Raw genomic sequence first — 13,306 nt, 5'->3', positions numbered from 1 at the left:
AACCATCAGAATGTGGAAAAGTGTGATCTCATTCATGACATTTACTTTGCTGCCAGACGGGCTGATTCAAGTATTTCTATAATTGCTGATCTCCTGGGATTTTTGCACACAACAGACTCTAGAGTTACTCAGAATGGTGCAATAAAGAAAAATATCCAGTAAGTGGCAGTTCTGCCGAAGGAAACACTTTGCTAATAAGGTAGGCTAAATTTTCAAATCCTCAACCAGCAGTCAAAGTAGCACATTGTTGTTGAGTGTTAGCACAAAGGTTTGAGGAGTATCTCCTGTACCCTTCCTCACCCAAGAGGCCGCCTAGGTGCTAGTGCAGTCTCTTGTCATCTCAAGGCTTGACTACTGCAACTCGCTCTTGGCTTCCCATGCAGGCCATCAAGCCTCTGCAACTCATCCAGAATGTAGCAGCACAGCTTGTCTTCAATCTTCAGCCACGTCACCCCACGGCTGTGCTCCCTTCACTGGCTTCCTGTAGCTGCACACATCAGATTTAAAACCCTGATGCTCGCCTACAAAGCCAAAAATGGACCAGCCCCTACCTACTTGATGGCACTGGTGAAATCTCGAACTGAACCACGAGCCCTTCGAGCTTCGAGTACAGCTCAGCGTGACCAGCCATCCTTCAAGGCGCGTGGAAGACAAGCATAGAGAATGTTCTCTGAACTGGCACCCAAGTGGGGGAATGAACTCTGAACTGAATGCCCAAACTTTTGAGCAGGCCACTCTATCTTTCTGCGTTGTAAGCTAATCAAATATAAAGCGATTGTGCATTAACAATTCTTTAGAATAATTTGCTGCAGAGGTTGCATTCACATTTTTTTCCACTTCATACAACAAAGTTACCCAAACATTTTTTCATACAACTGTAATTATAAGAACTGATTTGATTCTTTTAGCTCAAAAAAAATGAAATGTTACTTTTGATAGAACTCATCTTAAAAAGTTGGGATCATTTTATTGGCCTTCTGTTAAACTTATTTTTCACTGGTTTAACTAAGTCAGATGATTTTTCTCCTGAAGATGTACAAAAACATGCACATAAAAACAGAGCTGTTCTCTTTATTTGCAGTAAAAGCACCTGCCAACCTTTGAAGGCATTTATGGATTATGCAGATATCACCCCCTCCCCTTCAAATCTAATTTTCAGAACAGTGCAAAGTAAACCTCCCTGAGCCTCCAGCATGGAGGCTGCTCGGTCAGAGCGTGCTCGGCTCTAACAGGATTACTCTTCCGCAGGGGAGAGCTGCGGGACGCACAAATGACGTGAGCGATGGAGGAATGCACGGGAAGCGCGTGATGTGATTCAGTCTGTCGGGCTGCAATGCAGGTACACAGCTTAAACAGGTATTCGCTACAGGATTACACCTCAGTGATGAGCTTGCCATCCCTAAGCTTTAACAGTAGTAAATCTGTGGTTAGGGTGCTAATCAGTGCTTTATCCTCAAGCCTGAATCTCTCTTATTAAAGAACACAGAATACTTTCTCTCTTATTAAAGAACACAGAATACATTCAAAGCAGCACTGATTAAAGATGGTCAACACTCTCACATTTCATCATCTTTCCATGGAGCTTATATTAGTTTATATGATACCTATAGGCCACTGTGCTACATCTGTACATCTTTCAAAAAGAGACTAATTACTGACGGACTGCCAACACCTTGTGCTGGTGGGGGCTTCCAAATGAACAGGTTATTTAATAAGAACTTCCATGTAAATGAACACAGGTGCAAATTTGTTTATTAACATGAACATATGACCAGTTCAATATGATCACACCTTTGACTCACATGCTCTTTGTGTGGAAGCCTGTTTTCACCACGTAGGAGAACAACAGTGTTTTTATCGTCTGATTCTTGTTCAAGTTGTATCTTGTTAGACCGAAATAATGACTTATTCTTTTGAGATTGAGAAAATAAAGACTAATAACTTAAGAATAAGGTATTGCTCTTAGTAATTAGTAAGTGCTCAATAAGTAATTCTTCCTTTTTTTAAAAAAAAAAAACATCCAATTAGTAGTTTTAACAAAAGTTTTGTGCATTTAGATGCTGTAAAATTTCCATCTGGCTTCCCAGAAAGCTTGCTGCTTGATTGGGAACTGTCTGATTTGAATTTGTTGCAGGCACATCCTTTTAGCTCTGTTCAGTGCATCAAACCATGCCTGTGTAACAGAAGCTACAGCATAAACGGGTTAAAGAAGTAGTGAGTAGCTTTAGTAATACGGTGATTTCAAAGAGTTTGATGGTAGTTTGAGAAAGAAAACTAGCATATTATTATTTAGAGAAAACCTTCATTTAAGACCCCTAAATGAGTGTCAAGCATATACCCACAGTTTAAGAAAGTGCCAGTTTAAAGCATTGTATATATTTCTCAGGCATTAAACAGTGCACAATCAGTATTTACTGTCAGTTTTAGTGAATCAGAATAAGTGCTTAATTTTAATAACATCCTCCCAGAATTTTGCATGATTTCTGCTAAGAGAATTTATCTTTATTTACACCAGCAGAAAAGACACATACATATAGCTGAGCAATGCAGACAGGTCACTTCTAGCCATACAATTTCTCTTTATGGTTAAGATGCAACCCACTTTAACCTCACTACCCAAATAAAACAACACAATAAACACATATACACACATTCAACTGATGAACATCCAACATAAACATTACAACTGACAACATTTAACATCCCTTTGATGGAGGTGGGCTGGGTGCATAGCACATCTTATGCAGAACCCCTTCTGCAAAACAGTTTAAGTTGTAACCACCACAATGTTGTGGCAATGAGTTTCTCTCATTAGACACTGAATGAAAATGGTATTTCTGCCAACATTCTGTAGAGCTTGTGCAACCTAGCAGGGAGTATGGATAAGTCATTTATGAGCCTGCCATGCCAAGGCCGTATTCTTCATTTTTCTTGTATTTTATTGTTCTCCTTGAGGTCCACTTATGAGGTTCATATGATTATATGCACCAAGAACAATCATAATTCATTTTTTACATGACTATTTTCCAGCCTCTCTTTAGAATGAAATGGGCTATGTTATTACTGTGCCTTCAAGAGTGATATGTAAATGACATCTGTTCTGATTCGCTACTCTGTATTGTACCTTATTCGAAAAGCAGACAGGAATGAAACCCAGCATATAATGTCAGTGTGAGCAGGTGGGGCTAAACAGCTGTTGGTGTATATAAGTAAATACACTGCTTTTCGTGACATTATGAAAACAGTGACTTGTAAATGGCCTGTTTTTGTAGCTTAATTTCCACATATCGACAGTACAGACTTTGGGGGGTGAATGGTATGTTTTAAAAAATGTACACCAGGGCTATTGTCTGATCTGGGCTACCAGGGTTATAGCTATTTTTGACCAGCCCAAAATTCATTTGATTCACCCCATGTTTCACCCCATGTTATTCTCATTATCCATTGTGTCATTCAATGGCACATTCACTGCTCAAATCTTCTGCTGTACTGTACACTGTAGAGTTGCAAACTGCCTCTGGAAGCAACATCAGCGAAAGAACTGTGCATTAGGACCCTCATGAAATGGATTTTCATGGCAGCTGCACACAAGCCTAAGATCACTATGCTCAATGCCAAGCTTTGGCTGGAGTGGTGCAACCACTGGACTCTGGAGCAGTGAAAACCTGTTCTCTGGAGAGATGAATCATGATGAATCATGATGAATCACACTTCACTGTCAGAAAGTCTGACAGACAAATCTGGGTTTAGTAGATGCCAGGAGAACATCACCTACTGAAATGCACACTGCCAACAGTAAGGTTTGGTGGAGGAGGGATAATGATAATGAAATATTTTTCATGGTTTGGGCCTCTTAGGTCCAGAGAAAGGTAAGATTAATCCTACGGCACACAAAGACATTTTACACAATTATATTCTTTCATATTTGTGGCAGCAGTATTGGGGAAGATCCTTTCCTGTTCCAGCATGACTAAGCCCATGTGCACAAAGTGAACTCCATAAAGACGTGGTTTGATGAGTTTGGTGTGGAGGATCACTGACCTCAACCCCACTGAACACCTTTTGGATGAACTGAAACATTAATTGCGAGCCAGGCCTTCATCAGTGCCTGACCTCACAAATGCTTTTTTGACTGAATAGGCACAAATTCCCAAAGATTCAATATTAAATCTTGTGGAAAAGCTTTGCAGAAGAGTGGATGCTGTTACAGACACAAAAGGCAGGAGGGAAGGAACTCCATATCAACATCTAAGGCATTGGAACAGGATGTCCAACAAGCTCATATGGATGTGAAGGACAGGTTCCCACATAATTTTGGTGCATCAGTAAATATGTAGATAAACCATAGATAAAATATTTCTCTGCTTGGTGGACAGAGAAAAAACATGTTTTCTTATTATTTTGTGTACATGCCAATGATGAATTCTGAATTTCTTCATATTTTGTTGATGGCTAGATCCTCACATTATATGAAAACATTACCAAGAAAAAATGCATATTTTACAGGTTAAAATCTGGGTTATGATACCCCAAAACCATCTTTCAATGACCTGGTTGAACCCCAGATCTCTACATACCCAGCCAACACCCCTGGTTTATGCAATGCATTAATCTCTCTTATTTCAAAAAGAGAGGAAAACTAAATTTTCCATTATATAGGCCATTTATGACAAAATAATCTATGACAAAGATGCAAATGAATGTTGATTATTTTTCTTTTTCCTCCCATTTAAATACTTAGAAGTATTAAGAGGTGAGATGAACTTGGGTTGAAACTCTAAGAGTCCAACAGTATTACATTTTTGATAACTCTTTATGTTGGATGGATGTTACAATGCTAAGCTTTATTAAGCCATCGTTCATTGATTTGACTAATGACATCCAGAAAGACAATTGTTTTCCAAGGCAATCTGACAAGACACAGTCTAACTGACAATATTAACACAGATTAAGGAGCTCTGGAATAATACTTAGTTCACCCCGCTTAATAAAGTAATTTACTTTACTAGTAAAGTAACTTTAAAATCAAACAGATCTCTAATTTGGATCAGCCTGTGACGGAGGCTCATAGTCACAGTCATTTTTCTCAAATTAGCCCCATAAAGTTAGTATTTAGTAACTTATAGTTACTTATAGTGATTAGTTACTCATTAGTAAAATATAAGAAAAAAGTACTAGTCCTAATTTTAGATCAAAAACTGCTTTTTTGGCCAGTCTCTATTAGTTGGCTATAAGGCCAAGCCAAAGTATAACACTGGCCATCACAGCTTTGACTCTGCTGAATCACTGCTGGCATTTAAACAGAAAAAGATTTACGACGGCAGAGCTGCCAACTCCAGCATCGCTCCTCAGTGAGTTATAACGTTCACTCACCTCTTTCTGTAACAGTGGGTATATTTTCTTACTGTCACCTTGTGAGAAGTTCATTAGCATATTCATCTACATCATTTCTTTACAGGAAACTCATCTCCATATTTATGGCTGAATAAACTGAGAGAATGATGGCATCATCAGAATGATCTCATGCTGGTGTTAGCATGGTAGTCACTATTGAGCTCAGATGGCTTTAAATAAGAGATCAATGTGGTGTGTATGCACTGTTAAAACACAGTATTCATTTCCTAATCCATCCAGTTCATATATGGAAACTGGTCTGTAATTATTAACAGTCATTAACAAGCTACTACATTATGACTAAGTTGCTGTTTATTTAGTCCTTTTATTATAAAGAGGATAGTATTTTGAATGAGGCATAATACAGGTCAGCCAACCAGAACAGAGCTCATTTACATATATCAGTCTTAAAGGAGCAGTAACAAAAACTACCTAAAAAACTGAACCTAAAATGGATAATTCTAAGAGATAAAGAGGGGTTTGAACATGGTAATGTAAAAAGGAAGGATGACTGTTTTTGGAACAAAAACCAACATAAACATCATAAATGGACTAATAAAATGCAAGATAATGTGGGATGTGGACCACTTAATGCAGAAGCTTAGGATAAGGACATATTGCACAGTGAATGGTGAGGTAGAAGTGATAAAATCAGCATAAATCTTTATAACTGTGACTTTTATTGGTGGAATAAATTGTGTTTTATGTTGCTTGGTGTTAGATATGCAGAACTGGATGCTGTTTCTTCATTGCATTGGATGATGCTGTAGCTTTCTTAAGACAACATTGACTCTCAGAGAGGAAATAATGTTAGGAAATGAAATTCTCATATAAAGGCTTTCTCTCTCTCTCTCTCTCTCTTTCTCTATCATATATATATAAATTTATTTTATGGACAGCTTCATAATTTTACATTGTTTTTCATTATTTACATTCATTTTTGGCACAAGTAGAGCTTTAATAGTCACACATCAGGTCAGTATGATTATTTTGTCAACAGTTATTACTCACTGGCCTTTTCACTTTAAGAAGTAGCCTCCTCTTACATTGCTTTAGTTTAAGGAATTAGAGATTATACTTTAAATAATTTGAAAACTTTCATATAACAGTTAGCTCTGATGGCGCAACCTGATTGGTTGAAAAGTACACAGCTATAATTTGTGATAACAGCATTTTTTTACAGTAATTTTATCATTCCGCTGAGCACCAGTTGCTAAATAACAGCACATCTTACGCAGCAGCTTACCATTAGTACATTTCTGCTTTAGCACATGCAAAAGCAGAAAACGGACACATTCGATAACTTCTATTCACCTGCAGCCCCTTTGGTCAGATTCTGATGAAGGGAATGACCACAGGACTACATCAGGCTCACAACCTGTGGTTGAGTCTAAGAGAGTTTTTTCACTCAGAAGCTGAATGACTAAACAAACTGGAATTAGGCAGAAAAGAACAGAATAAAGTTTAGCAAGCAACATGAGCTGTGAAGCGCTTTCCAGAATGACTGGAACAAAACCACATTCAGCTTTATCTGGGAAATATTGAAAAAAGCAGCACAAATTGAATGTTTATTAAGGGCCTGCTCACTGTGTGTTAAGCTTTATTCATTTTGACCTATATTAGTGCGTAATTGGACGTCTCTTCTGTAACAAAATATTACCAACTGCATTATTACACTTTAATACCTTGTTTTATTATTACTGACCAAGAATGATAACCTGCATTCACACCTCAATGCTGTATAACTCTCACATAGGCAGGGTCAAGTCAATTCTCTGATATTTTACTCTTTTAATAATTTATAAAGTCACAATATAAATTCAAAATTAGTGAAAAAATATGAATATTTTTCCTAATATGTTGAACTCAGCAAATAAACAGTAATTGTGCTTTCACTTTCATTTGACCAGGGATACCTAAACTTTCACCTACAACTGTGTATATAGACTTCCATGCAAAAAAAGAAGGTCCAAGCCCAATTTATAATTAGACTTAGACTTAGACTTAGACAGACTTTATTGTCATTCAAATTTACACCGTACAGTGTGTATTAGAATGAAATTATTTTGCACTGGCTCAGAGTAGATCAGAGAGAAAAGAAATAAAATAATAAGTAATACAATGTAGTGCAACGTGTAGTGCATATGTAAACATATGCAGGTCAACAGATAAATAAATTTTAAATTAATTTATATATAAGAGAGTAGATTGCACTGGAGCTCCAAGGTATGGAGTAAACAAAAAAAGAATTGGAGCAGCATGTTATTTCAGCAGTCTTATGTGGGAAGAAATTGTTTTTGATCCTGGCTCTTCTGCTTTGAAGACTTCAGAGCCTCCTTCCAGAGGCCAGCAGCAAGAACAGTCCACGGTGGGGATGGAAGGGGTCTCTGTTTATGTTCTGAGCTCTGGTCAGACAGCAACTTGTCGCAGTGTCCTGTATTGGAGGAAGTGAAGTCCCAATAATTCTCTCTGCTGTCCGTACCACCCTCTGCAGGGTCTTCCAGTCAGAGATGCTGCAGGCTCCTGCCCAGACAGAGATGCAACTGTATGTGACTGCAACTTTAATGTGTTATACTGATGGTTTTGGCTGCTCAGAGTCCAGATTTTAAACCCTATAGAGAATATTTGGTATCACATTAAAGACAAACTTACAGAACAAACAGAAACAGTTTTTCAATTGTGAAGTTATTTATAATTTCATTAATTTAACTTTAATTTCATTTAGGTTTTTATGCTACTGCAAACAGCTGAATTTCCAGATTGGGATCATCAAAGTGTTTTCTATCTTAAATCACATTTGAAACCTAGATTTACTTACTAGTAAGTTACTTTACTTAGTTTTAGGATATTTAGGGTGATGTGATGAACTAAATACTGCTTTTTTTACAAGAAAAAAGTGTTTACACCTTGTTTTCTATGTACTTTTCTAGTTTTTGTGAATGGCTTTTTCATACAGGTTCACATTAAGGGCAGAAGTGTGTGTGTGTGTATGTGTGTGGAGCAGGAGACAGCCGGGCTGCCGGATGCCTCAAATGAGGTGTTGGAGGATCCACTGATGAGGTGATGACTCCCTTCTACACCTCTTGTCACGCTCCCTACATCATCCTACATCATCCAGAGAGAGAGAGAGAGAGAGAGAATGGAAACTGCAAAATGAAACACAGACAGTGGGCAAAAGATAAAAGGTGATACACTCCTGTTTGTTATTTATAATCTTCTGATTCTTTTATTGTATTCATAGGTATACTTACAATTTCCATAAATAACCTTTCATGAATCTCATTTCATGCTCCGGACTCTTGTTTTTCTACTGTTATTATTTCAGCTTTTGGCCACATGCAGCACTGATACACACACGCACACATAAATTATCCTTTTGTTTACATCCCTGTCCTCCCTCTCCTCTCTTTCTTTTTATTATTCCCTAGCCTTTCTCCTCTCTATGAGGGGAAGGAATATGTCTTGCAAGAGATCTATGAAGGAAACACACATACATCCAATTATTTTGCACAACCCTGGGCTTTGAATTGCTAATGACAGTCTAACTGCTCTGACAACATAACATAGATGTCGAAACAAAACCTCATATCTCCATTTTTTGCCATTTTTCAGTTTTTTGACATAATTTGCATATACCTGTTACTTTTTACATTGTATGTACATTTCATGACACATGGACCAAAAGAAATTGCCCAAAATTACTTGGAAAAAACTCTGGTTCCATTGACTTACATTAGAAGTACAGGTGGTTTTTTCCTTCTCCTGTAAAGTTACCATTTTGGAGATATGAGGTTTTGTTCTGACAACAACGATAAGCTACATTCTATGCAGCTAATGAAGTTAACAAAAAATCAGTGGTCGGATTCACTAAAGGGTCTTAAGAAAGAAAATTTTCTTAAAAATGTATGAACTTCATTCATCAAGAAAAAAAGCTGTTATTCTTCAAATAACTTCTTAAGAATTCTCATATTTTCTTTACTTAACTATTTTATTCAAAATATAAAATATAAAATGTGTCATGACGTTTGCACAGGCTTCATTTTATGTTAATATTTTTTCCTAATATGTTGAATTCAGCAAATAAACAGTAATTGTGCAAGTACGTGTGTTCACATGCTTTCACTTTCATTTGACCAGGGATGCCTAAACTTTCACATATGACTCTATATACAAAAAGAAGCTCCAAGCCCAAATTATAATGGTTTTACTGATGGTTTTGGCTGCTCAGAGTCCAGATTGAAACCCTATAGAGAATATTTGGTCTCACATTAAACACAAACTTACAGAGTAATGTTTTTGAAATGTGGTTATTCATACACTTATTTGGTCTCATTTAAGTCTTTTTGCTGCTATAAACAGCTGAATGTCCCAATTCGGATCAATAAAGTGTTATCTGTCTTAACAATAGATTTTTTTTACTTCATTCTTCAAGAAAAATGTTGTTATTCTTCAAATAACTTCTTAAAAATAAAAAAAAAAACGCTCTATTGTTATCTCTCATACTTCTTATTCTTCTTCCACACTTTTCTGTGATTATTACAGCCCGAACTGCTTAATGTACAGATTCCATTCAAACTGCGTTTCGAGGGTCTCGGCGCTGTGACTTGTGCTATGTATTTTTGGAGTTGATCGGATTGGTAGTTTTTAATAAAATTAAGTTTAAAAATTAAAAACCTCCCATAAGAATGAATGGCGTAATGTTCAGAACTTCAAATTCTAATTGACATCGATGACATCACTGCAGGCCACTCAGTCTCACAGACACAGCTGATCACGCAGGGAATCTGCTTTAAAATCCTTAAACTTTCACCTAGAAACTCCAGTTCAGTTTTAAATGGTACAGAAACTTGTCCTCAAAATATCTCACCATTTTATCAATTAGCTTTAGAGTTATGAGCATTTGTTTGGCACTAGGCACAGAAAACTGCCCCATTCACTCCCATGTAAATTTCTCAAAATCAGAATCTGCTTATTTCAAGATTTTCTCTGTGTTTAACTCATCATAACTCAGACATTTTCTTCTCAATACACACAACATTACACCAATATGTTAAACGATAGAGTAAACATTTCCTGAGTTATGACCGTTTGTTCAGAGGATGCAAATTGGACTCAAACAAGGCTTCTCCACTAAGAGCTGCATAATAACAGAGTGACAGTTCATTTGAATGACTCTCCCCCCAACACATACCTCTCACACACACCACACAGACAGACACATACCTAAGAAGGTGTTGTTCACCTACACAGAAACACACACACACACACACACACACTTGCAGCTGTTTTCAAGCACTCTTGCAGTTCCTTCAGGAAATGCACATATAGTTTTTCTTAACTATTTTCTTCAAAATATTTTAAATGTTTCACAACTTTTGCACAGGCTTCATTTTATGTTAAAATATTTTCCTAATACGTCGAATTCAGCATATAAACAGTAATTATGGAACAAACATACATCCAGTTATTTTACACAACACTGGGCTTTGAATTGCTAATGACAGGCTAACTGATCTGACAACATAAGCTACACTTTATGCAGCTAATTAAGGTATTTAAAAATCAGGGGTCAGATTCAATAAAGAGTCTTAAGAAAGAAAATTTACTTAATGTTTATTTTTTAACTTCATTCCTCAAGAAAAAAGTTGTTATTCCTCAAATTCTCTTATTTTCCTTTCTTAACTATTTTCATGAAGATAATTGGTAAGTGGTATTCTTGAAAGTATTATGTTCTTAAATATTTTCTTAACCTTATGACAGCCTCACGCTCGTCTTGGGTCATAAAAGTTGTCAAAGTGAGCATCTCAGTTTATCATGGACGCTGCCACAGCTGCTCCTGCCCATCCTCGTCCGTCATGCCACAATTATCATATTTTCCAAGAAGGATTTTTCTTCCAAGAAGGTTGTTTCTTCCACCTTCAACTCCATTTTGCTCCTCTGATTGGAATAAATAATGTAAATAAAAGTTACTACAAATTTAACATTCATCTTGCGTCATTTATGATATGGGGTACAATGCAATGTAGCCCACACAAGAAAACAATGACAATTTTCTTATGAAATAATTAAGATTATCTCAAGAGAGTATTTGAGAACTTCTTAAGTTTTTTTTTTTTGAGAACTGCATTTAAGAACATTCTTAAAAACTTCGTAGTGTTTTTCTTAAGAATCTTTGTTGAAGGTTTTTGTGATTCTGGCCCCTGTAGTTCAATATGAAACAATTATACCACTTCCAGGCTCACATGTGAGATATATTATAGAGTAGTCACACTGGCAAATAATAGAATCCATTTTCCATATTCCTTTCTTTGTGTGTATGAAATTTTCATGTTATTCTTTTTGATAAAATATCAAAAAGTCAAAGACTCCCACTTTGTTATTCCATTGATAGCTTATCCCATATATTACTATAAAAGTTTAATAGGCCTCTTTCACAAGAAAAGGAAATGTATAAATGGCAGGTAAAACAGATTCTATTATTGCCTTATGGACAATTATCCTCAGAAATATTGGCGTATCATATCACTATCACATGCTCACCATGGGGAGGTCACTCTGTCATTGTTGCTAAGATTGAAATTTGTGAAGAGAAGATTTGTGAGAGAATGGTATTCACAAGTCATTATTAAGCCATGTTTGGCAGGCTGAAGATTCACCATAAGGATAAGGTATTAGCACTGAAATTGCTTATGTGAGCTTTATAGAAAGAGAGGAAACCCACACTAGCAGGATCTCATGAATGGATGCTTATTGTAACAAATTTCACATATGCAAAGTAAAATCAGAGACATTATGAAGGAGGAGGAGATTGAAAAATAAATGGGAAAGTTTGTAATGCTTAGCAATAGCAGATGCTTGCGGGTAAGATGAGGAGAATTTAATAATCAACACAGCCAAAAGGATCCAAAAGGAAAAAACACAATTCGTAGTTAAAATCCAGTCCAGGGATTCAAAACACAGAGCAGTCCAAGAAGGCAAAAGTACTTTAGGGCAAAACAGAAATCGGAAATGGGTCACGCTAGGCAGAAACACGGAAAACACAATAGGAGTAGACTGCTCAGTGATCACATCGAACAATACCTCGCAAAGTTTCAAACACAAGTTTCGGCTTAAACATCCCAGTGGTTGAAGATTCTCAGGTGCAAGAGTTCAGTAATCAGGTGACTGTGATCGCTGATAGGTGCGAGGGGAAACCACGTGATCAGTCTGGGAATCCTGGGGGTTGATGTCTTCTCTAAGCTGGAGTCAGAGAGCATGTGATCCGTCACGTGGTCTCCCCAAGCACTCTGGGAGTTGAAGTCCATCTCCCTTGCTGAATGCGTGACAATGCTTTTGGAATGTTAATGTGGCTTTCAGTTTTGGATTTAAAGGCATCTCTAAGTTTATAGAGGTAGAAGCCCAGTTTTGCATGACTGGAAATAGCTGACCAGGGGTATTGCCAAGGTGGCTCTTGAGTGGACAGATTACTTTGTCATGGGCAAGGGGTATTCTTAGGCATTACATGAAGCAGCCTCAAGTGGCATATTACAGAAGAATAAACATATGACAAATAATATAGAAATGTGATAAATGCTAACATTTTCAATACATTATTTAAGTACGCTGACTTGATTACATCAGCACCCTGCTGACTGTACGCCACTGCTGGTCCACCTTCAGACCACTGAGATTGTCGTCCTGCATACAAGGTCTAACCAGTTTAATCTCCCTAAACAGAATTTAAATGCACACAGTCTTATTTTGGAAAAAGAAACACTAAAATAAATATTACTGTAATTAGACCAACTAACCAGATGCTCATGGATGTAAAAGTAAAAAAGAGCGGCTTACCCAAAGTGTGTCTAAGCCAGGCCAGTTAAGAACAGCAAAGAGTATAAATACAAACATGAGTGCTAACCTAAAAAAGAGGGTG

This window comes from Pygocentrus nattereri, chromosome 17 (assembly GCF_015220715.1).
Source record: "Pygocentrus nattereri isolate fPygNat1 chromosome 17, fPygNat1.pri, whole genome shotgun sequence".
NCBI lineage: Eukaryota > Metazoa > Chordata > Actinopteri > Characiformes > Serrasalmidae > Pygocentrus > Pygocentrus nattereri.
This window is presented reverse-complemented; position numbering follows the sequence as displayed.